This window comes from Epinephelus fuscoguttatus, linkage group LG1 (assembly GCF_011397635.1).
Source record: "Epinephelus fuscoguttatus linkage group LG1, E.fuscoguttatus.final_Chr_v1".
Classification (NCBI taxonomy): domain Eukaryota; kingdom Metazoa; phylum Chordata; class Actinopteri; order Perciformes; family Serranidae; genus Epinephelus; species Epinephelus fuscoguttatus.
The window spans coordinates 18,848,323-18,876,167 of NC_064752.1; the positions used below are offsets into that span (position 1 = coordinate 18,848,323).

Consider the following 27,845-nt stretch of genomic DNA (forward strand, 5'->3'; position numbering starts at 1 on the left):
AACGACAGTGGCTTTATTCTTGCAGTCTTTTTAAAGAAGTTGAGACATTTGGCTCTCTTATATAAAGGTCTTAAACTGGAACTTCCATCTTGGTTAGGATCTTTCCTTCCTCCCAGACCTCCCCTGGTCTCACTCCCAGAGTGTCAAAATACACTGCTTTGGCGCTGGTTAGAATTTGCGTGAGATGCACTGGGCTTTCCATCAACTCCAATGTAAACACATCTGCGTATTATTGGACACTAACAGCAACAGGCATAGTTCAAAGAGCATGAAAGTTTGTTCAGGGTGGGTGGGATGGATGTTGGATGGGTCCAACAAACACCGGACTTTGAGAAGACCAGAGGAGTAGACTGGTGTTTGAAACCAACAAACAACAAGTAGAGTTTGTTTGTGCCACTCAGAGCTGGGTGGTTTTAGGCAGCATCCATGATCTTTTTGTAACCGTAACGTTTTGTTGCCTAAACCTAACTGCTGACATGTTCTTACTGCTGCGTTTGTGCCACTCAGAGCCAGGTGTTTTGTTGCAACCCATGGCAAGCTTTCCAGCTGTGTTTGTGCCACTCAAAGCCAAGTGTTCTTAGTGACATCCATGATGTTTTCCTAACCATACCTGAGTAGTTTTGTTGCCTAAAACTAACAGCTGACTCCTACTTACTGCTGTGTTTGTGCCACTCAAAGCTAGATGTTCTTAGCAATATCTGACTGTTTTCCTAACCATAACCTAATAGCTCTGTTGTCTAAACCTAACTGCCAACCCTTCCTGACTTCCAACCCCTTCTGCGTCGATACAACGCAAAAGGTTGCCCCCTGTCCTGCCCAAGTGTCAAAATATGACAAGTAGGGATGAGAGCACATTGTCCCAGGATTTGTCAATGGACTTTATTGACCCCCACCACCTTTCCTTTCAGGTGATTTTAAGTGAGTTCTGGTTTCTGGTTTTGTCCGACTTAGCTAAATACTGGATTTAAGACAGTACAATGGTGGGGCTGTTGGCCCTGGTGCGGTGTTGACCCGGCTGTGTCAGGCAGGACGAAGTACAACCATGACTTAGGTTAACAGGAATTATAATGTGGACTTAGCATGACTGTAAGGCCAGCAGGGTTGTGCTGCAGTGATTAATATGTTGGTCACTTACATGTTGGTCACTAGGCCCCGCAGGATCAGTCCTGGCAGAGAAACATAGATTTCCTGCAAGATTGCTGTCTGCGTATTCACAAGCATCAAGTAAACAGCTTATGCGGGCATAAGCTGATGTAGTTTGGGTGCTTATGAGCTGAGTTGAGCTTATTCAACTGTGGAATATTAAATTACATTTGGGCACAGAAACGTAAATGCTTCTTGGCTCAGTTCTGAATGCAGCTGGCCAGTTCTGTAGCTCCCCAACACCTTGCTTTTGTCGACATGCAGTCTGCTGTCTACCTCTGCCCTGGTTCATTACGACAGGGGAGACAATGACCCAGAATCTAGTTGACCTGAGTGCTTTAAATCAAGGCTCCACCGGAAGAAATAAATTCTCTCCCCACCAGCACGCCCCGCGCCAACTAGGACAACTAATCCAGACAGAATAAAAATGTCCTCTTAGAGGACGCCGAGGGAGAGAGGGATGGAGGAGTGAAAACGTGATAGACCAAGAAAGAAACAAAGATAGAAAGAGAGGGACAGAGAGGAGCTGGATTACTGAATACATAGATGGAGATGCTGTTGTGCACTGCCGCAACAATAACATGCTTTTCTGACGTAAGACAAGTCATCTCACGGGACACTGATCTGAGCAGTCCCATGGAAAGTAAATAACAAAATTGTTAGAAAATACTTTCCGCATCCATTCTTCTATATTTTTCCACCATCCTGTTTATAAATCTGAGCACAGATTCTCTGCTGACTTTGTAAAGTGGTTAATTGGAATGAGCCAGATGTTAAGGGCTGGGTATCAAACCTTTTCACCACTGAGTACTAAAAACTGCAGTACTTTATTTGATACCCATAATATGGAGTGGCATGTAGTATAGCCATACGGCCTTTTGACACAGAGATTGAGCTGTAGAGCCACCACAGAGTCCTTTCTTTACGCCACCTTTGCATTTTTACACAGGACCAAAAACCTCACCACAGTCTGTATGGGTTATAGATGCTGTTGTGGGAGTGTGAGCTCTGCTCTGGGGACAGTTGGGAGAGTCCACCTGGCCGTACACACACACACACACACACACACACACACACACACACACAGTGACAGGGCTAACTATTAGCATCACAGTGCTAACATCACCCATCGTTTTTTAGCTGGTTTGACGATTGAGTCAAGCTGTTTCAGTGTGCATTTATTGGGACAGTTTAACAGCTTGGTGTTGGATGTTTTTAGCCACTGCAGCTGTGTTGATTTCCAATTTGCTCTGATATTGATTCCAGTGGGGGTATTTCAGTTACAGTACCCATATTTGCTAGAATTTGCCTTTAATGGACAGGACAGGTAAGCGTGAAAGGGGAAGAGAGAGAGGGGATGACATGCAGCAAAGGGCCACAGGCTGGATTTGAACCCGGGCCGCTGCGACACAAGAAATTATTTTAAAAAGAATAAATTCAGAACAAGATTTAAAACTAAATGTTTTATAACTAAATGTTGTTGTAGTGCAGCAACAGTAATATTTAAACAGCAAAGTTGCAATATAAATTCAATATTTCACTGGGAACACATCTAAATATCGGTACAATAAATCATAATCCTGACATCACAATACTGAGTGAAGTTTAGAGAGATTTAAAGAACATAGGAAATGTTTCAGTCATACTTGGTAATTTGGTCAACACCTTAAAGGTATCGAGCACTGATACCCAGCCATAGTGCTATAATTTTAAACCATCAGTTTTGGACTTTTTGAATGAAGTTCAAGACGTGACCAGTTTGAGGCTATTTTATGTAGACACTTTTACGGTGGGCAGCACGGTGGAACAGTGGGTAGCATTGTTGCCTCACAGCAAGAGGGTTCCTGGTACGAACCTAGGGTGGGGATTCAATCCCTGGATGGGGGAGCCCCTCTGTACGGAGTCCGCATGTTCTCCCCTTGCAGCGTGGGTTTTCTCTGGGTACTCCAGTTTCCTCCCACAATCCTAAAACATGTAGGTTAATTGATAACTCTAAATTGTCCGTAGGTGTGAATGTGAACATGAATGATTGTCTGTTTCTATGTGTCAGCCCTGTGATAGTCTGGCGACCTGTCCAGGGTGTACCCTGCCTCTTGCTCAGTGTCACCTGGAATAGGCTCCAGCCCCCCATCGACCCCAAACAGGATAAGCGGTGCGGAAAATGAATGAATGAATGAATGAATGAATGAATGAATGAGTGGCATGAGTTCATTCACCTAACTCTGGGCAAGAGGGCTAAAAGAGTTTTCCAAAACGTGTAATTGTTTATTTAACAATTGAGAACTTTGGCTTTTTTGTCGGAAAACAATTGTCAAAGTAAGGTCGTAAACAAGAGACATTTTGATGTTGATATTTCATCACAGGAGTATAGAACATTTTAAAATGATGCACAGGCCAGCTGATGTGAAATATGTCATAAATAAGTGTTTGTGTCTTCAAAGGCACCAGAGCAAAGTATCAGCCATTCATGTTGTTCCAGCTTCTGGTTCAGTATAGCTGCCCTAACCACGAGGTCACCTGTTGCCTCTTTTGACGCAAATGATGCATTAAGGCATCATCTTCTAAGATCTCAGTCCTTGACCGTGTGTGTGTGTGTGTGTGTGTGTGTGTGTGTGTGTGTGTGTGTGTGTGTGTGTGTGTGTGAGGAGCTCCATGGCTCACTGAAGCCTGGTCTGTTTTCTGTTTATCTGTTTACATATTACATACAGCAGCAGCTGCTACTCTGCTTTTTCTTTCCACTCCTCTGCTCTCCTCTGCAGCTAAATAAGACGGCTTTTTTTACTTTTTTTTTTTTTGTTGTTGTTGTCGAAAAAGGAAACTGCTGCTGCCGTTACAGAAGGAGCCGAGACAGACGTCCACAACATGAAACACTGACAAATTGGTTCATACCATCAGAGACGAACTTAATGGCAAAAATCAAATAGAAAACACATCTCTGAGAAACAAACAAACAATCCTATTCTGACTGAATATGCACCCTGTTGTGTAAAATGCTGATTGAGTGGGATGCAGAATAATGGAGTTGGCATTTTAATGAAATCCCCTTTTTCTTAGATGTTTATTTATACATCTGAGACAGAAATGGTTTTAAACGGGAATATAAGAGAGACACAAATGAAGAACATGCAGGTTATTAGTTGAAGCGAAGCCATATAAAGCCTAAAGACAAACATATAGAAAACATGATTAGGGTAGAAAGCTACATTCAAAGCATGAGTCAGTTTTTTTTTACATTACACACATTACAGAATGTGGAAATACTCAAATGGGAGTACGTAATTCAGAAAACATGAAATGAACCAAATGATTCGCAGCACTGAACAGAATAAAAATGACTGAGAGGAAGCAGGGTGGGTGTAAATAGACTTACCACTGTGTTTAGGTGTAATGTAGCATGTGTGTGTGGGTGGTTGTGTGTGTCCTGACTTTCCAAACACAGACCTGAGTTCTGTCAGTTTGACATCTGTGACTTTAGCTTGACGTGGCCAGGGGGTCGTGTTTCGGCTAATGGCTGCGGTTGTCAGAGAGGTCAGATGTCAAATCTCAGTGCAGCAGTCAAAACCAACTGCTTCCTGTTTTAATGGCCGTGTGCCGTGTCATTAGCCCTTTGTGCAGTGTTTCCTCAACACTGACTCAGGGCCCGAATTAATTGCTAGTGTATGATAATGAGGACCTTTGGGTAAATCTGCGGTGAAATAAGTTTGAGAGCTGCTCTTACTGTCTGATTAAAAGATAATTCGTTTTTTTTCCTTGCACTTTAGGGCTTTTTGTTTCTAGAGTGTCTTTCCTATCTGTGATGATAACATTGTACTCACCACGTTAATTGTTCAGGGCGAAAAGTATGAGCAGTGAGATTTTAATTTAAGTTTTAAACAGACTTACACAGGAGAGAAAACACAGAACACAACAACTACTGTGCAGTATTCCTGTCCAGCCAGTGATTTTTGATATGCTTGTGAAGAACTAGTTTGTTGGACATATTGTCTGACCACATCAGAGAACTTAAGTGTTTCTGCTCCAAATGGTAACCGTGGAAAAAAATGTGGATAACAGCGCACATTTTTCAAACAGTCTTTTTCTGGAAGGCATTCAAAATGTTGCACTCTGTTGTACACGTGTAAATGTGCCAGAAATAGTATTAAAGAATGAAAAAGACTAATTTCCCACCTTGGTAAACCTTGCCAAATGCTGCGAGAAGTGGGTTTGAATGTGGGATTGTCTGTTTGGATACTTAAATTCTCAGCTTTCCCAGTGATGATGTAGGAAAGGTGTAGGGTGAGGGGGCATTTTCAGACATCTTTAGCAACAATTCCTATGTGCTCACTTTCTTTTCTTATCTCAACCTAAAGTGGTTTGAATCAGTTCTTCCCAGCCTTTTCTTGTTAGATAAACTTAAGTACCCCTTCATTGACACTAATTATGTTCCAGATTAGGGATGCCAGTTTTGGTTAGTTTTGCTTTCAATAGCTCCTCACTGACTGTTTATTTTTTAAGAAAAAGCACAGAATGAGGTGAAATACAGGGGGCCTTTTCTTTTAGTCCAGCCCGCGATTGAGTCAGTGAGGTTTAGCACTACATATTAAAGCGCTGTCCATTAAGAGGTGATGGAAATTTATTGTTTTGTGATGTAAATGTTTTGCATTTTATTTTATGTTCTGTTGGCTTTACTGACAAACAGCTGACTAGCAGCAGAGTAGTGCCCACTGCTCAGCCTCCATTCTCTTCTGGTTAGCTTAGCACCAGCCACTGGTGCAATTCACACCAGCTGGGCAGAAGCTAGCTTGCGGCACCACTCATTTTGCCGCAGTGAGTAAGCAGCTTAATTTTGAGCTGCAAAACCCCTTTAGCAAATATTAACTATGTTAGCAAGGTTACCACTGTTAGCAGCCTTAGCATGGCTAATAGTGCTAACAATGCCAAAGGGGTTTTGTGGCTCAGAATTAATCCATTTACCCAATGGGGTGACTTGAGGGGAGACCAGAGGGTGGCCATCATGTTTCTGCAGCAGTGCTGTCCTGACCCATGGTGGCAGGACCAGCACTAAACGACAAATGTGTAGCATGGCTAGGTAGCTACCATGTGACCTGGGTGTTGGCAACTAGATAGATAGATAGGTAGATAGATAAGTAGGTAGGCAGATAGAGAGGGAGGGAGGGAGGTAGGTAGGTAGATAGATAGATGGATAGATGGATAGATGGAAAGAAAATGATAATAATACATTTTATTTGTGAAGCACTTTTCAAAACACTCGAAGACACTTTACAAAAACAAAAAGAACAAAATAACAACATAAGAGCAGTACAACACAGTTAAGAGCAAGATAAAGATAGATGATAGGTAGGTAGGTTGATAGACAGGTAGGTAGATAGATAGATTGATTGGTAGTTAGATAGATAGGTAGGTAGATTGATAGGTGGATGGATGGATGGATGGATGGATAGATGGATAGATAGGTGGGTGGATAGGGCCAACCAGTATAGCATTAATACCTTATTAGCTTTGTTCTTAGTGTGGTAGCCTGCATCATAGTGATAATACTACTACTAAACTGAGGAGTAGCGCAGTTAGCCTACAGACCCACGTGCGTAACCGATTAACGGTTAACTATTGACATCCCTATTAGAGATGTGGTTTTTTAAAATAAATTTGTCACAGGGTGACATATAATTTATAATATACTATATGTACACTGTTGATTACTTATCAGTGGACATTGGTATAATTTTTTTCTTAACAGGAAGTGACTCTTGAATTGTCTGTATTCTGCCTTTGTTAGTAGGTTTGGTCAGATTAACTGTTTGAAATGGCAACATTTGGATGGTAACATTTTTATTCCAGTTGCTTTTAGCCATCTATTTTATCTACTCTGGTCAAGTGCTGCTAATGAATTTTAATGAGTCCTCAATTGCAGCATGTCATGTTGGGGTTTGTTCCTGGCTGGGAATTGGGAATCAGTGGTTTAAGATAATCTGACCAAACAGTTTGCTTGTTAACAACCTGTTTGATCATAGCACTCATGTTTCTTGCCCTGTCACTTTCTAAATCTCAATAATTGATTAAATCACCTTCCTAGAATAGAAGGGTGAGACCCAACTTGTAATAAACTAGAATTATCCTGTAATTATAAATCATTGTTTGTTGTTTTAGATTCATGCCTTCAGTGGCAGCACACAACAAATAATTACACACATCTGATTAATGGTAAAAGTCACTGGCTTAGAAAATGACAGAGTTCTAATCAGCTTGAGAACAACACATTGAACATTAAGATATTTCCATCTCCTACATACTTTAGCACCTATTAGCATGTGATAAATGCCACACATTGTTGAGCCTTGTCTGGTATGCAAAGAGTGGGCCACGCATTGATTTCTCCTCGAGTCTAATGTGTCAGCCGAGGCCGTCGTTCTCACCAGTGACAGACACAGTGTGCTGAAAATTACGGCACAGTCTGATGTTATGGATTTGGTTTGTGTCTCCCATGACCTTAACACTTTGGTAGGGCTCAATTATGAAATCAGAGCAGGCTGTCATTTTTGCAGAACCCTTTTTATGGTTCAGCTAAATCGTGAAATGAGAAAAAAGTCATTTCACTCCAAGAGACTGCGTTGCTCATTTTAAACATGAAATTGGATCGAGCTCTTTCACTGCGAACGTCTTAACAAAATAATCCCAATTGTGCTCCTCCAGAGGTATAAAAAGTTAACACAGATTGAAAGAGGAGCTTTGCGCAGAAACACTCTATCTTTTACGTCAGGGTCTTGAAGAAATCCTGTAATGAATTTCCCATTTTCACTCTAATTAATAGTAAATTGTCTCCCATGCTTTACGACCCTGAGAGAACTTTGAAGTGATACAAGGTTCCAGGAAGTGAAGTGCTTGTATCTGAGCGGTGAATGATGGCGTGCGTCAGTTGTACAGCAGCTTTAACTCCTGCTACTGTCTGGCTGGATGGTCTTGGTGGGCTTTTTTAATCAGCTTGGCCCGCCTCTGGTATTAGTAGGTGATTAAATGAATTAGCAGGACCCGGAGACATAAGCACTGGCCTGTGACACGGACTCTCAGGGACTCTGGGGGCCGCGGTGGGACAGGATGGGGGTTGGCAGAGTGTGAGGGGACACAGTTTTCTGTCCTTCTGCTGAGGCCACAGTGTCACAAGCAGACAGGCTTGTGAACACAGTGTACACACACTTTCTCATGACATAGAGGGGTTTGTACAGCTCACATGAATACACACACGTATAGATAAAATGCAGATACACACACACACTCTGTCACACACACTGGCCCATTGTGTGTGACACTGCCGCCACTGTGTCTCCCTGTGGAGCGTCCTGACACAGCACACGCCTCCTCACTGCTAAATGTCATGCGCTCTTACTGACATTATTGGTGATGCAAAGTGCAGTGTGTGTGAGATGTTCTTGTGTGTGCTGCTGTGTGTGTTGTTATTGTTGTGTACGCAGATAAAACTGAAACTATTAAGCAGTGAGTCAGTTACTTAATCAGTTGAAAATAAATCAATTTGGCAACTAATTTGATCAACAATTAATCGTTTGAGTAACTTTTCCAGCAGAAAACATCAGACATTTTGTGGGAAAAAACTTCTTAAAAGTGAGTTTTATATGATTGTGAACCGAACTTATGAGTTTTGCTCTGTTAGTAGAACAAAATAAGACATGTGAGTACATCATTCTGGTTGATTAACGTGGTTAATTGATTAATCAGTAAAATAATTAGCAGACTATTGTATAATGAAAATAATCATTAGTTGCAGCCGCAGTCTGCAGTTCAGTGATTTCTTTTAGTGCCGCAACTGATTATTATTATTTTTTTTAATCTTTTTGCTTGATACAAAGTTAAATTGATTCTTTAAATTACAATCAATTAACTAAACTCATTCATTAAACTTATTAAGCTCATTTGCTGGTTCATACTTGTATTTTGGGTTTCTGCTAGAAACTGTTAACATGCTTTAAAGGTTCACCTTTGTGTAAGACTCAGGGGAATATATTGGCTGAAATGGGTTATGATGTTTGTAACGATGTTAACTGACTTAATAATCAGCTGACACTAAGAGTCATTTGATTTTGTTACCATAGACTAAGCCGTTTATATCTAGATATGGAGCAGGTCCTCTTCCTTGTGTCCGCCACGTTGTTCCCACAGTAGCCCAGAATGTACAAACCAAACACAGGTTCTATGACCCAAAATCGGAGCGAAATTAGCAACACTAGCAGCCAAGATTACATGTTTCCCTCACAGTAGCATGTGGCTACGAGTAGCAGTGTAATGCAAACACTTGCAATAGTGTGTCTTGAGCAGATGATCATGTGAAGAAATCAGACAGAAGTTGACATCAGCGTGTCTCAAAAATTAAGCATAACATTAGTTCTGGCAGGACACGATGTCAAGCTCAGCTCTCATCCCGGCTACATCAGCTGATCTCAAACAGCCTAATCAACTGATGGAGCAGCTGATTGATTGGTGAATCTCATTCAGGACGCAATATTTAAACTGCTCTGGCCTGCCTACTGTTGTTGTTTCCTCTGCAAGCTACTTCACAACCTGCTCCACCCCAGCTCCTCCTTTTCATGCTGTGTCTGACTTATCAATGTCATTTCTGTTTGGCATTGATGCTGCTCTGTTCTGTTCCCGAGGGTCTTTCCTGCTGCTCTCCATGTGGGTGCATGGAAGGGCAGAGAGGTTTGCTCTTCTGCTTTAGGCTTTCCTTGTTTGCACGTGGAAGGGCAGAGACGTGCTCTCTCTGCCTTAGGAGCAGAGCCTTACCGCCAAATATAATACTGCTTGAGGTTTTTCTTCTTCCTCGGCATACATTTACTTTATTAAACTCTGGTCACGTTTAAAGTGAACACTCAACATTGTAGCATATATGTGACAGAAAATAAAGAAAAGCACAAGAAGTCCCCTTTAATCTATTATCTCTATTATCTATTACTATCTTTTCATACTGAAATCTGTGTTTCATTCTGCAATTTAAGATTATTTTCATGATCAATGATGAATTGTACAGCCCAGAGCCCAAAGTGATGTCTTTAAATCGCTTCTTTTATCCGACCGGCTATTGCACCAAACAAAGAGAAACCCACCAGTGATTTTAGTTTGAAAAATGACTCAAAATTGTGGCCAATATTCATTTCCTGTTGTTGGACTAATCATTCCAGCTCTACTCTTTTCTACTGTAGACGTTCTCTTTTCCCAGATGTGTTTGCCTCCTTCTGTCTGGTTGTGTGTTTGTGTCTTTGCATCTGCTGGTGCCAGGCAGAGACAGATAACAGCATTAGCTCGTCCCCTCGAATAACAGCAGATGATGAACTGTGAGGAGGAGACTGTGAATGTACGGCAGGATTCACCTGCAGGAGGAGAACACAAACACATTTACTGCTTCTGTGGTCTAGTATTCAGCCGTCGTCTTCTTCTTTTTCTTCTTCTTTTACCTTTTTTCTTCTTCCTTTTCCTCCTTCTGTTCTGCTTCCTGTTCTTTCTACTTTTTTTCTTCTTCCTACCTTCTTTTTCTTCTTCTTTCTTCCTCCTTTTCTTCTTCTGCCGTTTTTTCCCCCTCTCTTCCCTTTTCTTCTTCTCCATCTTGTTCTCCCTTGTCTTCTTCTTCTTTATTCTTCCCTTCCTATTGTTCTCCCTTTTCTTCATCTTCCTTTTTCTCCTACTCCTTCTTCTTCTCAATCTTGTTCTCCCTTGCCTTCCTTTTCTTCCTTCTTCTTCCTTCTTCCTTTTGTTCTCCCTCTTCTTCTCCTTCTCTTCATCTTTTTTTCAGTCTTGTTATCCCTTGTCTTCTTCTTCCTTCTCCCACTTGTTCTCCGTCTTCTCCTTCTCCTACTCCTTCTTCTTCTCAATCTTATTCTCCCTTGTCCTCTTCTACTGTTTCCTCTTCTTCTTTTTCTTTATCTTTATCTTGTTGTCCATTGTCTTCATCTTCCTTCTTCTTTCTCCTTCCTTTTTCTTCTTCTTTCTTTTTCTTCTTCTCCTCCCTCCTCTTCTCCTTCTTCTACTTCTTCTACTTCTTCTCTCTCTTGTTCTCCCATGTCGTCTTCTTCTCTCTCCTCTTCTTGCTCGTAGTCTTCTTCACTGCCTTGTTCTCCTTCTTCTTCCTACTACTTCTTTATCTTCTCCTTCAACTTGTTCTCCCTCTCCCACTTCTTCTTCTTCTTCCCCCTCTTCTTCTTCTGGATGATTAACAGGGTCTGCCTCAGTGGGTGGAGTCTGCTTATTTTGTCAACACATTCTTTTAACTGTCCATCATAGCTGAGAGAGCGACAGTGAGACTTTGCGTCTTTTTGTCCTCGTCTTTGTCACAGTCAGAAGTTTAACGGGATGTAATTGGTTGTCAAGATGATCTTTTTGCTACCTGAGGAAGATTACCATTGTGTTTATGAAAACCATATCTGGAATAGGTCATGGGGACATTTCTAAAGATATTAGACACTCATAATGGGATGAAAGTAAAGGAATATGAAGTCTTTAAAAAGATATGGTTTTCATTTGAGGTACTATTAAAGTCTTTTGTCAGCGGCTGAATAAAGGCGCACATGCCTTCAGCACGAGAACAGATTTTTAAACTGGAAATTTTTAGACTTTTTGTTTCAGCCTTGGGTTGACAGTGTCTGCAGTCAGATGGCAGCTGAATTTTAATCTTTATTCTTCTTCCCGTAATAGGCTCTTCTCTTAAAATAAATGAGATAAAAGTAAGTGAAGACTAATGTTTAACCGTCTCCTTTGTAGCGTATTGATGATGTGATGAGAGGAGGTAGAGGTGATAAGGGGGAAGATGTGAAAGCCTTGTGGTGTTCTGGTCGAACACCAAAAGGATGAGCTTCAAGTCCATTAGTTTTAATGTATTCTCTCTCTGAAGGAGTCTGCGTTAAGACACTGATTCTCTTGGCACTCAGACAAAAACATTAAACACAAGTGACCGACTTCAGCTTGGAAATTCAAATGGATTCAAATGTGGTTTTCGAATTCGAAGAAATGAATAGATAAGAGGCTGCCTACCTTGCACTGGCTTCATGCACGGGGAATTAACTTTCTGTTGACTTGTTCAACTCTTAATGAACCGTTCTCACGACGACTGTACTCAGTGTGTTTGGATGGTGGAAGGGTTTTTATAATATTAGAGAATGTGGAGTCTTTTAATTACAGATAAAACAGACATTTGGCTCCAGGCTGGTTTTGCTTGTTGAGTGGAAATTTCTGACACCACTGCCACCGTTTTCTTAGTGCTGGTACTTTACAGTTCATTTAAGGCAGCTCAGTTATTTGTCTTAAAAGATTTCAGTTGTGTTGATTTAGCGACACTTGTGGTTCCTCATGGTAACACGTGCGTTTTAATATCACAACAGATACTCATTGTGTAGCTGCTTTGTCAAGAATATAGAAGAGTTGTTTTACCAAAGAAGTCAGATGTCCAAAATAATCGAACTGCTTCGGTGTTCTGCGAGGTAAAATTACTGTTTTTGTCAAAGGAAAATTGGCTTTGAAGCGAGCATAGATAAAATTCACTTCTAGTTCAGGTCTAAATACAAAGGTTTTGGCCGAATGCATGTGTTTCAAGTCAAGTCCTGAGAATCATGAATACATCACTTTAAACAGGCATCTTCCCAGATGTCTTCCAAACAGCTGTCGTAAAACCCACACTAAAGAAACCTAAATGGAAATGCATTGATCAGCTATAGGCCGATAGTATCCTATCTTAATAGTGTCTAATAATAGTAAGCTAAAAACGTATCTGTTCACTCTGGCCTTTAACACTTTCTTTTTACACTTCACACTGAGGGAATTCCGTAAGAATGTTGTATCTCACTTAATTTTATGATTCTGTGATTTTTATTGTTTAATTATGTTATGATTTTAAGATTTATTGTGTTGCTGTGATTAGCGGGAGGTGGATTTGAGAAAGACTGTGGTGACTTCTGTTTGATTCACAGTGCACAGCGGGGTGGTAGATACTGGGGCAGCTGAGGGCTGTATCCAACACAGAAAAAACGTTAACTCTTGGGTAGATGTTCTGGGGCATGCCGAAAGATGCTTATTTCAGTTAATCAATATTTTAATCTGTGTCCGCCGGGAATTGTAGGCTCTGATTGTTGCTGACGTCAGAGGGCTAAAAGTTACCAAAGTAAATGTCTCCATAAGGTGAAATACTTCCTGAGATTTCAATGAATAGGATCACAAATGAAAATTTGTTTTAAACTGTTCTCAATGTCCTTTATATTTAACTGCCTTGCTGGCCTGTTTTATGTTCACTCTGTCTGTTTTCATGTAAAGCACTTAGTGCTTATACAGTACTGCCCTTATTGCAATGCACTTTGTGCTGCATTTTTTGGTGTTAAAGGTCTTATACAGATAAAGTTTATTATTTGGGAAGTACTGAACATACAATGAGATAAATGAGACTTGGATTATACTGTATGAATTACGTCAAAATTAGTTTAAGCTGCAGTAGGTAGAAAGCCTGAAAACAGTTGATTTTTGAGTCTCATCTGAGTTAGGTTTTGTTCGTCTCCGCCCTGAGCCCCTCCTACCAGATTAGCATGCGAGTATTTTATCCTACTTAGTTCTATTTCTCCTTCTCTGGGAGCCTTGGCTCTCCCTCACCGCGCAGCAGCCCTCCCCATCCCTCCCTCGCGGCCCCGCACATACTCCCAAGCCTCGCTCTCCCTCACCGCGCGCAGCAGCCCGCCCCGCACATACCCCTGAGGCTCGGCTATCCCTCTCCACGGAGAGCCCTCGGCTCTGCTCCCACGGCCGACCCTCGCGCCCTCCGGCCAGGCCCGGCCCCACCCCAACTCACCCTCACCCTCCCTCCAGGGCTCTGGGGAACCGAGTTCTGTCTTCCTTTTTTGGGTTGTTTAGCCGTGTAGACAGTTGTAGCCAATGCTGGAATAGCTGTTTTACCTAGTGCACTGTTCGCCATTGCCGCTTGCTCTCCCCTTCTGCCGGTGGCACAGGAACGTGCATATGCAGTAGAACAGCCAATAGGAACGCAGTGGTCTGAGCTGACCTTTGATTGGTTGATGCACATCGGCACAATACTGATTATTTAGAGGCTGACCACAGAGCCATGGTGAGGTGCAGAAACCTACTGTTTGTCTCAGACCACTTGATTTACATTATGCTTAGAGGATATTATAAAATTTTTACTCAATTATACCAAAACAATGTTGCCTACTGGAGCTTTAAGTATAGTATGGTATAGTTTTGCTATTGTTGAATGTGAATCCCTTTTACTTCAGTTCATCAAAATCTTCTTAGTTTTTTGATTCTTCATTCACCAGAGGCATACAAAAAAAAAAACAAAAAACACCAAAGTTTACTTAATGAATCAAACTAATGCGGGATGAGTCATTGATACTCTAATGATTGTATGGGGATGAGGTAATCCTTTTAACAGAATGATGCAGCAGCAGTGTTGTGTATTCCATGTGTGAAAAGGACTATGGAGATATACCTGAAGGGCAAACTTGCTAACAGTGCTACAGCTTTTAGAAGTTCAGCATCTGAACAAACTATCTGCTGATAAAGACTGTGTGATAACATTAAAGCTCATGAAAAGCTAGTTAATGGAGTTTAGATTGTTTTAGTCAAATTGAATGTTTATTTCTTCTTGCTGCCAGCAAACATGTACAGATACAGTAGGTTCAGGTGCAGGTGGAAAATGAGAAACAAAGATGGTGGCAGCTCAGTTCAGATGAAATCCTGCCTGTGGTGTTTTATGTGCTGTCATTATCTATACTGTACGTCTACTTCCCTCTGTGCCAAATCACCTTCATAATGACGATGAAACGTCCAGAATGACCTCAATCCAGCTGCTTTGTGGAGATATTAGTGAATTAAAGCTGATGTCAGCACTGCTCCACACACACACACACACACACACACACACACACACACACACACACACACACACACACTTCATTTCTGACGCTATAATTTTTAGGCCTTCATTTGAAGCATTCATTTCCTGAATTTTTAACACCATTTGATTAAACTTAAAGGGACAGTTCACCTGAAAATCAAAAATACATGTTTTTCCTCTTACCTGTAGTGCTATTTATTAATCTAAATTGTTTTGGTGTGAGTTATCAAGTGTTGGAGATATCAGCCGTAGAGATGTATAATGGAACTAGATTGCACTCAGCTTGTGGTGCTCAAAGTGCCAAAAAAATACATGTAAAAAAACTAGGGCTGTCCTGAATGCCATTTTTTAACATTCGGACCTTCGGCAGGGGGTTCGGACCTAATTGTATTGTGGAGTTTTGCACAGCGGCGACCGGATCTTTGCTCTCAAACCACTTTCTTCTTCTTTTGATTTTCACATTGGCTAGTCATCCTGTTTAATTTGTCTTCTGATTAAATCGGAACTGTTGAAACAAGTTGTAGGAAGCTTCTGCAAGTAATTGGTTGCTGGCAGACACTCTGTGCTGCAATAAAATGGTTAATCAGCAGTGCCGTGCACTGTAGAGCCGATGCGCTTTTGGTTCTGCCGGCCTGAATAGAATATAATGTCTATAGCCTTACTGTTGTGTACAGCATTTATAGACTGAGCTGAGTAGTGATGCACAGGTCGACCTGTTACCTGCGGGACCTGCAAATGGACCTGCAGGTCGGGCAGCAGTGATCGTCTGTTAAATCGGTCTGTAAATGATATTTTGACATTATTGACTATTACTGTCATGGCATCTGAAGGTACTGATGCGTTGAGCAGGTGACAGTCCGCGGTCGTTTTCAAAACACACCTGTGTCACGCACTCCAAAAGAAACTTGTTGAAACTTTAAACAATAATTTATTGTACAAAACGGGGGAAACAAACGTTGACAAAAACGGTCCCATAATTCATATTAAATTCAAAAGATGACGAAAAAACAGCTACAAGTTAGAGGGAATAGTGATAAAGTGGTAAAACTTGGCATTGATCCACAGCCTCAGACGGATGCGCTCAAGCGTGCCGTGCGCACAAGCTCAGTTGGTAGGCGATACTATATTTTCACATTTTTAACAATGCAATTTTGATTTTTATTGATAACCTACATTTACCAACAACAAAAAGACTACATTTAGCACCAAAAAATATGTTAAAAAGAAAAAAAAAATTAAATAAAAAAACGAATATCGAATACCAAATTTTCATAACGAATACCTACCCATAGAAACGAATATTTGAATATCCGAATATTTGGGTACAGCCCTAAAAAAACTCCACAGCGATGTGTCTTTCTAGAAATCATGACCTGGTTACTCAAGATAATCCACAGACCTTACTGTTTTCATGTAGGAACTACTTTTCTTTCTACCGAACTACACCTGCCTACTATATCACTGTCACAGGGAAGTGTGCATCTACTCATGGACATGCGCCCTTACTTTTGCACGGTGATTCAGGTCATGATTTCTGGAAAGAAACATTGCTGTTGTTTCAAAGGTATTTCTTTGGCACTTTGAGCACCACAAGCTGAGTGCCATCTAGTTCCATTATATTTGAGAGAAGGCAGACATCTCTACAGTTAATATCTCCAACACTTAGCAACTCACACCAAAACAATCTAGATTGATAAACAGCACTACAGGCAAGAGGAAGAACATGTATTTTGGATTTCTAGGGTGAACTGTCCCTTTTAAATGTAACTCTAATTTAATGTTACAGATCCTTTTATCAGGTGAAGACTGAAGACACAAAATAGTTTGAGTCTCTGTCCTTGAGAAGACCTTTAGGGTCTCATAAGTATGGAAACTCATGAACATACACAAATGCGTCATAGTTGTCAGAGATGAGACGGAGATAATGGACCTGAATGCTCACTGACAGCCTTTGTACCGAGCCGTCAGGCGGCCGTGACAGGTGAAATGTTCACACTACCCTGTTTTCTTCACCTTCTCTGGTGTGATACAGTAAATGGCTGCAACCTTGTAACAGTCCATTGTTCAGATGTTTACTGTGGGCGATGTGGGCTGTTTTTATAGCATATTGTGTTTCTTAAAGTCATGTCTCCTTTTATTGCTTTCATAACGTGCCTTTTTATTAATGTTGTGGTCCGGCAGGTCGGCAGCAGATACAGTTTTTACAAGAAAGTCAGCCTTGATTTGAGGCTCAAAGTCTGCCTCTGAGAGATGTCTGTTGTCTTTGTAGGCAAAGAAAGAGCCTTTTCCAAAGTACAGACCACTTATATTTAATTCAGGACTGCGAGTGGTGTGGTTTGCATTTTTTGTGATCTTGTAATCACAACAAAGCAGGGGCTTTTGTGATGTGTAGGCAGCTGGCAATTTATGAAAACAACAACCTGAATAAAAACAAGAGACAAAACCGGAACAATTGTTGGTAATTGTTACTCTGTTGGTGGTTTACTTTGGACGTAAATGTTGTTCAGCAGCAGCTGCTCGATGTGCGTTGTCTGACCTTCCTTTTCAAATAATCGGTGTAAAAGTTCGGCCGTGCCTTTTCCATAAAAATGTGAAATACAAAGTGCGAGTGCAGCGTAACATTCTTATCTGCAGCCTGGGAGCTGATTGAGGTCAATCTGTGATTTGCCGCCTTGGCCCTGGGGACCGGCTGTGATATCACCAGAAGGCTTACAGTTACCCACGGCTCCCCGAGTTTCACATATCTTCAAACAGTTTGTCTTTGGCTCCTGCTAGGACATCATGTCGAGTACACAGAGTGTTTGCATTGTCTGTTTTTCATGCACTGCCGAAGCTCTTAATGTGCAAGTCAGTCTCCCCTTGGGGTAGCAAATGATTTATTCTCCTCCATCTTCAGCTGTTTGAAAAATCTGCTTTAAGTGTCTGCTAATGTCATTTTCCTGTTCACCTGTTGTTAATGTTATAGAAACAAAGCTACAGATCAGCATGAGGGGCTCTTACATTTCATAATTTGCCTGTGACAGAGCCGTCAGTCGATATGTCAATGGAGCAGTCAAATGGAAACTTCTTTGTAAATGTCCCCAGCAGAATAATGCATGAGAAAAGCTAAAGCTGGCAGCGTGTGATGAAACCGCTGCATGCTTGTTCAGGCGCTAGTTTCCTACCCAGACAGCGATGTCGCCCAGCAGCTCGTCGACCTTCTCACTCATGTGGTTTTGGGGCGTTTGGGTGCTTTAGAGAGGATAGGAAAATGCTTATCAGTCTCTATAAATCTGCGGTACGCTAGGAAAAAGTCACACTAGTTTGGCAACATCCTTTCCACCCTGTGATTTTTATTTTCCCCCAGTGGGCAGTGATCAAGTAGTTGTTGAGCTAAGAAGGACGACTCATACTGCTGTAGATACATGACAGTGTTATCATTATCAAAGGCATAGGTTTGGTTTCAGAAGTTGGAAAAGCATTTAAATTTGAGGGTGATTTTTTAAATAAATAAATAAAAGAATAAATAAATAAAAGCTTGATTTTCTAAAATCGTGTTAAAGGAATATTTCACCCCACAAATGACCATGTGTATATTATTCCTTACCCTGTGTTACATTCGAGTAGCGGTGTGCCATATCTTGTTCACGATAATACCTGTATAATTTTTAAAATCATGTGAAAAATTCATATCGTGATATTTCGGCTCGTTGACATATTGACGTCATACTGTTACCCACGGCAACAACAAGCATGGCTGAAAGCAAAATTATTACCGACTCCGCAGTGTTCCAAAAAGAGGAGCAGCTTCAGTAGTGTGGAATAAACTGTGGCATCCTGAATGTTTTATGAACAGCCGCGGACTTCTCAGACTGTTTTAGCGAGTTACCGCTCAGAGGGAACTCATTCAGTGGCTCCTCCGGCAGCAGCACAGCATCTCTCCCTCTCCTCTCTCGCCTCCTTTCTTGGTGTGGTCAAGTCATTTTGTCATAAACCTTTGGTCATGTAAACCTACGTGATGCTCGAGGCTCGACAAAAATCTACATATGTGAATGTGTAATAGAACAGCCTGTCACAGGTTACAGCGTGATGATTAGAGGATAAATTGCAGAGCATAAAGGTCCAGGTGGGAAAAAATAATTTAGGATTTTGCTAAAAGAAGGAAATCACAAAGATCCCAGGGTACATCTTTTGTATTTGTGAGCTGTTTAAATGTGTAATTTGTGGTAGATTTTATTTTATTGAATATTAATATTGTATACAGAATCTGAACCTCACTCTAAGTTACTGTTGCTGTTCAAAAACTGAAGAAATGAGAGATCATGTTTGTTAAGTTTTACTGAATATCTGAAGGCAAACTATAAAACTATACTTACACTTAGTTTGTTGCAATTCTGTGTTCTTAAATGAATATATTTTTTCCATGTTACTAATTTGTCATATTGTCAAGAATATTATCGCATAAATACCCTTAGATATCGTGATAATATTTTAGGGCCACATCGCCCACCCCTTCATCCAAGAAAACGTTGTTTTCCCACATGCCTCCACGGTGAACAAAGAATCGAAAAACTGAGAAAATTCTTGACCATTTATAGGGGGTCACTTTTATCAACTGCAAAACTATATCAAAACATCTACAAACTTTCACACAACTTGTGCAGTTTAATTCAAGTCTCAGTTATCCAGTCATATGCTCAGTGCTTCCCACACAAACACATGCATTTTCGCTTGAACCTTACTATTTAAAACACACTTTTGCTTGAAGCACATATGTACTACTCGTCCGTGCCTGAGACTGTTAATGCAAAATCATTTAAAATATCATGGTTTTAGTCAGAATGCATATTTTTGGGAAGTACTGAGCATACGACTGGATAAATGAGACTTGCATTAGTCTGAACGAGTTGTATTTAAGTTTGTAAAGGGATGTTTTGATATAGTTTTGCCGCTGTTAAACTTGGACCCCTATGACTTCAATTCATCCTTCAGTTTACCAGTTTTGGGATTCTTGGTTCACTATGGAGGCATGCGAGAAATTTTTTTTTATGTTGATAAATTCAACATAAAATGGAGTGAGGAATTACTCGACAAATCGCCATCCGAGGGGTCAAGTATTCCTTTAACACAATTTTGGATAACCTTTTTTTTTTTTTTTTTTATCTTGTCCTTGATTAATGATAAGATTGTCAGACCAACAGGAGTATGAGTCTGTTCTTTGTCCTAATTTCAACACCCTGATTAACCACTTGATTATTGCCCACTTGTGGAAAATAAACTGGGTGGAGAGGATGTGTCCAAACGAAACAAATACCACAGATTTTTTGACTGATAAGGTACAAAGGAGAGACCCAGATAAGCATATCGACGTTTATGTTAATCAACTCAGAGATTCTGTAATCAGGGTTAGGATAGCTGGACAGTTGAAGGACGCTGTTAGAGAGATTTTAGTGAGTAAATCAAACTGTAAAAGGGAGACATGAAAGCTTCTGCTCATTATCTATGTATGCTGTATGTGTGAACTTTTACAGGAGTCTAGTGGTGTGACAGCTGGGTAAGGCTGAGGCAACAAGGTCATTCAAAGTGCTTTACATGCTGACATTAATATTGAAATTACATTTGCTCTCAGATGCTGATTAATGCTGAAACTGATGCTGAACTTTCTGGGTCTGTTTTTGTCACCAGTTGCTTTTTCTGTCTCTCGCTGTACTTTCACTTGTGTGTGTGTGTGTGTGTGTGTGAGTGTGTGTGTGAGAGTGAGAGTGAGTAATATCATTACCTCTGCTCTGATTCCCCTGATTTGATCAGCAGTAGCTTCTGGGTTTCATATTCCTGGCACTAATGCCATTGACCATCAAAGACAGCTAAAGAAAACACTGGACGTTCCTTGTTTGTCACACATCCTGTCTGAAGTTAATTCACTTTGTCGGGTGCGCTCGCATCTCGCAGAGAGCGGGGGAGTGAGGTAGGCCGTGCCTGGCAGTGTTCACGGTGCATCAGAGGAAACTTTTACCTTGTAAAACTCCTCATGTTGTAAAATAAAGCATTTCGTGTAGAGTGGTTTATAGATGTCAGCGGTTTCGGGTCATAGCTGTTGTTAGACCCAGCTCCCTCGTTGGCCTTGTCCCGGATCAGCTCTACTGTGTGTGGCTCTTAGTGTGATGTTGGTTTAAAACTTTTATCGTCTCAGTGGAAACGTAATTGATATTTGTATGAATGTTGTTATGGATAATTATTCTCTGACTTGACTATTGTTTAGATTAAATTAGAAAGCTTTATTAATCTCCAATATAGACATTACATTGAGTACATTCAGAGTACACAACATGCAAATGCACAGCACAACAGAAAAAATAACGCCATCAAAAGCCATTTGAGACGTAATTAACAGTTGAAAGGTGCTGCATCAAGAGAACACATCTGAAAAAATCTGACTGCTGCTGGAACAAAAACCTTCAGAGTCGCTCAGTAACACCGAGGCAACCTGAGTCGCCCACTGAATGAGCTTCTGAGTCTGTTAAATACAAAGTGTAACGGATGGCCTTCAGAATACAAAACCGTTTTTTAGCTTGGCCCTTGTTCTCTTTACTGCAGTGACCTCAAGTAAGTCTGGGATAAGGCTAATCACTGAGCCAGCCTATCTGATCATCTTATTGATCCTGTTCTTATCATCCGCAGTGATGTTAACCTCCGGCACAGCTCCGTATTAAAGGAGACACAAGCTAAGATTCCCTGATTAGGAAAAAACACATAGAAACTTCTTGCTGATTAGGACTGCCCTCGACTAAGAATTTTCCTAGTTGACCAATAGTCATCATTTAGGGCCATTAGTCGACTAGTCGCCTGCATGTTTACAATATTAATATAATTATTAAATGATATATTTTGGGTGGGGCAACACAGTGGTTTGAGTTGAAGGTGTGAGAAAGAATAGTATCAGCAACATTGTTAACACTGTGCTACATTACAGAGAAATACAAAACCGTACTAATGAACCTTCATTAATATAGGCCTGGGGCATCGGTGGCTTGGTGGTGGAGCGGGCACCCCGTATGCAGGGCTGTTACCGCGGCGGCCCGGGTTCGGGTCCAGCCTGTGGCCCTTTGCTGCATGTCACTCCCTCTCTTTCTCCCCCTTTCACGCTTGTCTGTCCTGTCCATTAAGGGCTTAAAAAAAAAAAAAAAAAGCCCATTAATATAGGCCTATATTTTATCTACAAGTGCACGTCACACTGAGCGAGCCGCCTGTTAATGATGCTGCTACATATCACCTGGGGTTCATCCTTCACGTGCTGAGGCGACAGTAGCTCAGTCCATAGGGACTTGGGTTGGGCACCGCTGGTTCAGGTCTCTGTCCGGACCAAATATGGAGCGTGGACTGGTGGCTGGAGAGGTGCCAGTTCACCTCCTGGGCACTGCCGAGGTGCCCTTGAGCAAGGCACCGAACCCCCCAACCGCTCGGGGCGCCTGACCAAGACAGCCCCCTCACTCTGACATCTCTCCACTTTGTGCATGTATAGGTCCTGTTTGTGAATGTGTGTGTATTTCGGATCTGTGTGTTAATGTTAATGAGTGAAAAATTGAATTTCCCCTCAGGGGGATTAATAAAGTATATAAAATAAAATAAAAAAATAAAAATAAAAAAATGATCCCACACATTGGATTTTCAGCCCAACATGTTGTTAAATAGCCTGTGGAATAACTGCAGGTACTAGCTCTGTAAATTTCGGGCCGTACACATGCCGCGTCTTTAACCGCCTGGAAAACGCGAAGTTCGGTACATGCCACTACTCTTGTGCCTTTTCTGTGCCAGCTTTCAAGAGTGTAGCTGCAGGTTGCGTCTGAGGTTGCTAAATCCTGAGTGCAGAGCTGATCTTCTTCCAGGCGCTGTTTGTGTAGTGTGTAAGCCCATCATCTGTGGGACAGATGTAAAGCTCTGGGTAGCCCTGCACTAACATGAACAACTTCTCCGTATTTATCAGACTGAATATTTACAGAAGAAGGGAAAGATATCTGTTGGCTGTGATTGGTTTGTAACGTGACTTCTGTCTGACTGCTGAGTGTGGCCTCTTCCTGTGTCTGTCCTTTCAAATTAAACTCACACATGGTCCACTCATATAGGTTTTGATGTATATTTTGACAAGGCGAGTTTCATGTTTGTTTGTTTTTTCTGCAACTAAGCGACCAATGAAATCTTGTGGACTAATGACCTTTCTAGTTGATGAACGTTTGGTTGACTGTTAGGGGGCAGCCCTGTTGCTGATATCGAAGGACCTAAACTTCCTCAAGAAGAAGTATCTTTATTGATTCTATGTACTTGCAGTGTGCTGTGCACCATTAATCTGTAATCATGTGGGTGAAAACACACTCAAATATGTCTTGTATACAAAAATAACAGACGAGGTTGAGACGGTAATCACACTAATGTATAGAGGACGACTCTGAGTGTATTACATGCTGTGTTTTGTACCAGGGGCACTTGGATGTAGACTGGTTTTTGTTTGAGGTCCCTTTGACAGTCAAAAACTTATTTTGTTTCATGACTGTGTTTGTTTTTTATTTTGAAACTCTACAGCATAGGCCACCTGTGTGTGTGTGCGTGTGTGTGTGTGTGTGTGAGAGAGAGAGTGTGTGAGAGAGAGATTCTGTGGAGCATTTATTATTTCATCAGCTCCTTCACTGAACTGGGCTCCTATAAACCAGAGAGGGGCGGCTGACTTTTTGGCTGCGGTTCAGTTGAGTGAACCTTAATTTCACGTATAAAATGAGGCAATGAAAACTTTACAACTAAACCAGACGTTCTTCAAAGTATATAGTAAACTATAATATGAGCAAAACAATTAGGGCTGAAGTTTGTTTTGCCCAAGATGAGAAAAAAAAAAACCCCAAAGTCATCATCCAGGCAGTCTCCTTTTTAGCCAGCATGGTGCGTTTCTTGTTTTAGCACTGACAGTGAATTAAGATGAGTCTGTTTCATGTCGTTACTTGAATGGAGGTGCCTTTATCAGAAGGAACATTGTGTTAGGAACAGACGACAGAACAAACAATATCTCAATATTTATAACCTCGGCTGATTATGTCACACTGTTCTGGGGATAACTGGTGATGCTTTCAGAATATATTTACATGCAGGACGTTTTGAGAAGCGTTGTTATTATTTATATCCTGTGTATGATCACTTTACAGATTAATACATTTATTGCTCTTAAGAAAAAAGTAGTGGTGTTTACTATGAATGCTGCCTGTAAGACTTAAGAAAGGACAACACTGAAGGTATACCACCATTTTAAGGTAAACACATGTATTTTGTGTTTCTACTACAACATGTTTATGTGATTTAATGTTCAAAAAAATATTATCTTCCTCAGACTGTCAATGCTGGAACACCTGCAGTCACCCTCTGTTTGAAACAATTGTTTTAGTGCCTATCTCTTTAAGCCCCCCTCCTGAAAAAGCCCACTCTGCTCTTATTGGTCAGCGTCTCTGGGTCTACTGTATCTTCGTTCTCAGCGTCTCTGCCCCGTCATTGCATGACATCAGATTACATGTGTCACTAACATTAGCATGTAGCTACATGTAGCAGGGCTGGGTATCAGATAGGGGTGGGACTCACCAGAGGATCCACGATACGATATTATCACGATACTTAGGTAATGATACGATATTATTGCAATAAAATATATTGGGACTTATTACTTTTTTTCCCAACTGCAAATTATTTCCCCAAAGGAAAACTTTTTCAACATCATCATTTATCACTGCTAACTAAATGGCAACACCCATGTTAGAAGCGTTGTCTGTTACAACGACAATCCCCCATTCTTGTGCTTTTTTTTTTTGCAGGAGGTGTTTGCAACAGTGTGACTTCCTTGTACTGCTCTAGTTTGTGAGACAGCAGTCACCAGTCCTCTGAGAGATAATGTACCGTTATAGTCACATAAGAATCTACTGACCTTTAAGTCCAGGTGTCACAGGTTGATGCCACCCTTCCTGCTGCACTTAAAGATTCCTCAACTTGTTGCTTCACTTCTCTGTAGAGCTTGGGTACGGCTGTGTCGGTGAAAAAATGTTGGGATAGAGTCACAAATAAACGCCTTTGTTTTTGGGCGCAGATCTTTGCACATGAAGTACGTGATGGACTGTGTTATTTACTTCGCTCTCTCAGAGTTGGATGGTAGTTTTGTCAAGCTAAGTGTGTCCAGTGTTGGTTGATTTTTCAGCGGTGCAGGTTTAGCATTCATATCAAGATACCATGCTGTATAGTAGCTTTAAGGTATCTGCTAAAATAACCCAGTACCAAGTCGTATTAAAAGTTCTGTAATCAAGCAAAACTTGCAGTTGATCATTTTTGTATCCAGATCTAAAAAGACTACTTGTATGCTTTTTCTTTTCACACTCTATGTATATACATTTTTTTTTTTCATTTTTATTTTTACTGACTATATACAAACCATGAAATAAAACCATACTCAGAGTGAACACTCTGTACCTCTGCTGTCTGCCTTCCTCGAAAGACTTAGCGGGGAGAAAAAATTGCTGACAGCTTTTAGTTTGAAATTCCTCCAGAATAATTTTAGACCCTGCTGCTAATCCTCTTGTGATCAACCTCTGAATCCTGACCCAGTCTTTACCAATCATTTGCTATGAACCAGTGTACTGTGTTATAAACATTTTCAGCCTCCACACAAGTGCTCTTATAGTCTCGATCTCCACCTGTCAGTCAGAGGGAAGTCAAGGACGTCTCTTTGTTCTGGAGAGTTCTTTACATCTAAAGGTGCCAGAGTCCACAGCGAGGCAAGGTTTAGCCTGGAGCCTCATTTATGTGCCTTCTTGAGTTATTCACTGGAGAATGTAACGGACGACTTCTGTTCACTCACACACACACACACACACACACACACACACACACACACACACACTGTGCTGTTGAACCAAGGACTGAAAGTGATGCTGCTGTAGGAAGTGATTAGACTGCTTGTTTCCTGTCCATGTTTTTAGCAGTTAGGTAACTGCAAAGGAAATGGTGTAGAAGTCTGACGGTGGCAGGCAGACTACATGTAGTAGCACATCGCACTGTGAAGCATCAGGCGATGGTGGTGTTTTCATCAGTGAAGGGCTGCAGGCATGAGGAATATTTAGCAGCATTATTGAAATAGTAAGTAAGAATATATTTGATACTTTAAACCTGCAGATTTTGCTTTTAAAGCTGTGGAAATCACATCAGTGTGATTTGTTTTGGTATGTGTTATAGAAGGGTATCTGCCTTCGATAAAGAAATGTCTGTACATTGTTTACAGTGTTGTCTAAAGGAAGTGGTCTGAATAACCTCACTGTATGTTTCCTACCTATTGTATGTTTGTACTTAGTCTGTATTTATTTTGTTTAATGCTATTAAGGTTTATGGTTCTGCTTTATGTTGATAAGAGTTGGTTCCCACGTCTAGATGGTCATTTATAAAGATATCTACATGTACACATACAGTGCTGCTTTCTCGGTAGATCTCTAAAAACCGATAAGAGTCTAAAGCTGCCTTTGGTTGGTTCACTGACAGCACATCTTTCAATTCTCTATAGAGAGAAAAGGAAGTGACTTTTGTTTATGTTAAGAGGCAGCGAGGCTGTATCAAGGTAATGATGACATGAAAAAGTCCCCTCTTCAGCTCACTGCCCTAGTACATTTTTTTTTTCTTTTGTCTTTATCAGTTTCTCATCACACCGGCATCTACTTGTAGCTTTCAGGAAGCGGTTAACCTTGATGGAGGATGGTAGAGAGAGGTCTGTAACGGCTCACAAAGCAAATGGAAAATTGAGACTGCGACCCATGCTCAGTCATTTAGATAAAAAACGGAGAAATTAGCCTCCTTTCTCATTGAGGTACATTTGTCCCTTTTTCCTGAACCCTTAAAGGCATTGTCGTGATGTGATGAGTGTGTATCATGCAAATGAATGGAACAAAATGGAGAGATTATTAAAGTGACATATGGCTTTCATTTTTGTTTCACCTTGATGTGAACCACAGAAGAAAACAGTTATTCAGCATTAACGGAATTAACCTTGATTTATATTCATGCAAGACACTGTGGTGTGGGTTTTTGTAGAAGTGTTTATACTTTAAGTGTTGTTCGTTGCAATTATGGATGTAAATGCTTAGCTGTTAATTGGTTAACCACCAAGAATATTTTTGACTGGTTATGTATGTTGGTCTATGGGTAAATCTTGCTACTCTTCAGGTAACTGTACTGTGCACCACCTGTGTCTGGAGGGAACTAACTAGCAATGCTAACGCTGTCCCGACCCAGCAGGTTGCTGTTGCTGTGGAAACATGGCAGCTGCCCTCTGGTCTCCCTTCAGAGTAAGTGGTATAATTTTGAGCTGCAAAACCCCTTACGCATTGTGAACTCTATTATTATCACTGTGAGCTCCATAAGCACTATTAGCAGTGTCAGCAGTGGTAGTGGTGCTAACATAGTTAACAATGCTAAAGGAGTTTTACGGCTGTAAAATGGAGCCACTTACTCACCAGAGCTACCTGGGGTAAGACTGGAGAATGACAACCTAGCAACCGACCCGAGTGGTGTCAGTGCAGAGCGGCTAAGGCTAATGTTAGCTTGCTAATAGAGAGTTGAAGAAGCTCAGTGTACATTATGTTTCCACATTTTAATGCAGCCAGCTTGCTGTCGGTTAGCAAAGCTAACCCAAAAGAAAAAGGCAAGGCATGTACAACATAAAACATTAAAATTTCACCAACTTTGAATGGATAGCGCTTCAAAATGTGGTGCTAAAGCTCACTGAGTCATTGGTGCGCTGAACTGAATGGAAAGGCCTCATTTATTT

The 27,845-nt window shown here is 41.0% G+C and overlaps 1 protein-coding gene across 2 annotated transcripts in view; it reads left to right on the forward strand.

Moving 5' to 3' along the window:
- ppp1r16b (protein phosphatase 1, regulatory subunit 16B) overlaps window positions 1-27,845 on the forward strand; it is a 149,565-nt gene that overhangs the window by 17,744 nt on the left and 103,976 nt on the right. The window contains exon 1 of one of the 2 annotated variants that reach the window (XM_049587426.1): window positions 26,033-26,167. The exons of the other annotated variant lie outside the window; for it this stretch is intronic. The gene's annotated coding sequence lies outside the window, so the exon portion shown is untranslated. Of the gene's footprint in view, window positions 1-26,032; window positions 26,168-27,845 lie in introns of those variants that run through there. 2 annotated transcript variants of the gene reach the window in all.